Below are 1,236 nucleotides of genomic sequence, written 5' to 3'. Positions count from 1 at the left end.
TGAAGGAAGCAATATCCGCAGTCTTACCTTCTTTCCGCCGCGTCTCTCTCGTGAGTTAGCTAGCCGTGTTGTTGTTTGTAACCGGAGGGACTCGTCCGTTGGGCTCGCGCAGGCAGGCAGGCAGCTGCTCTGTTCCTCTCACGCGCAGCATTGGCGGCGATGGTCGTCGTCGTCGGTTGTTTTCCGGTCGAGGGTTACGTTACAATCACATGACTGATTCTAAAAGGCACTTAAAACAGCAGTTGTAAAACCCCACACAGCACGGGACGCCTAAACAAGTGGTCTTAACGTTATCTGACTACTGCCGCCAATGCGTCCCCGGGTGGAGTGAATTGTTGTTCCTCGCGGTTTTGTGTTTATGGCGAGAAGCGGGGAACCTTTTGAGGGGGGCGCGTGAGAGATACTATGGTAATTTATTTAATCTCCCGTTTCGAGTAAGTTAAACATAAACCGATTTAGAGGGAAAACAGCCCCGGGGTCGCCCGCGCCGCCCCCACCCCCATCATCCAAACTGAACACACACCACACGAGTCGTTAGTTACACACGAGCCTCATGCGATTTGCACACATGTGAAATATGTGTATAATAACTTGTATTATATGTGTATTGTGTATGTTTATTGTTTGCACCAACACCCCACAAAAAAATCCTGGTAGGCGAAAACCTACTTGGCAGTAAAACACGTTTCTGATTCTGATCCGCAGTTATCGGTTGATCTTAACCCTTGTATAGTGTTCATTCTTTTGTTACTTTTTGTTAAGTGTTGAGGGTCTGGTGGACCCGCTCAATTTTTTGGTGTTATATTCAACACAATCAAACAATTTTATGGTAAAATACTCAACAGATGTTTACTTCAACCCAATTAGAAGATCAACCCAATATGAACAGCAATGGTTAATGTTTGCCATTTAACTTTGTTTTATCACATTTATGAATTTAAGTACTACCTGTTTTCCCCCCCGAAAAATCAAGGAATGAGAGTTGTCCTGGACATGGCTATCCGCGGTATATCGGTTTCTGTTCACCAACTTGCCTAGTTGATTATAGGGGCGCGTGCGTTCTAGATAAATAGATAGCCTAGATGATGGATATTTTATAAATCCAGAGGGAAATTAAGGTCATCCAGGAGCTAATACACTTAACTCACAAACATACACACATGAATCACAATTCAAAACAATACACATGGAGAGAGCATGTACACAGGGAGTGGGGTGTTTACAGGTACAGGATAC

At 44.4% G+C, this 1,236-nt stretch overlaps 1 protein-coding gene across 1 annotated transcript in view; it reads right to left on the bottom strand.

The window, feature by feature from the left end:
* The window catches only part of zbtb2b (zinc finger and BTB domain containing 2b), a 16,276-nt gene extending 16,146 nt beyond the window's left edge, over positions 1-130 (bottom strand). Inside the window, exon 1 of the mRNA XM_080853516.1 lies at positions 28-130. The gene's annotated coding sequence lies outside the window, so the exon portion shown is untranslated. The remainder of the gene's footprint in view (positions 1-27) is intronic.
* Between the last annotated feature and the right edge of the window lie 1,106 nt (positions 131-1,236).

This window comes from Sprattus sprattus (genome assembly GCF_963457725.1).
Source record: "Sprattus sprattus genome assembly, chromosome: 16".
In the NCBI taxonomy this organism is placed as follows: Eukaryota; Metazoa; Chordata; class Actinopteri; order Clupeiformes; family Clupeidae; genus Sprattus; species Sprattus sprattus.
This window is presented reverse-complemented; position numbering and strand designations above follow the sequence as displayed.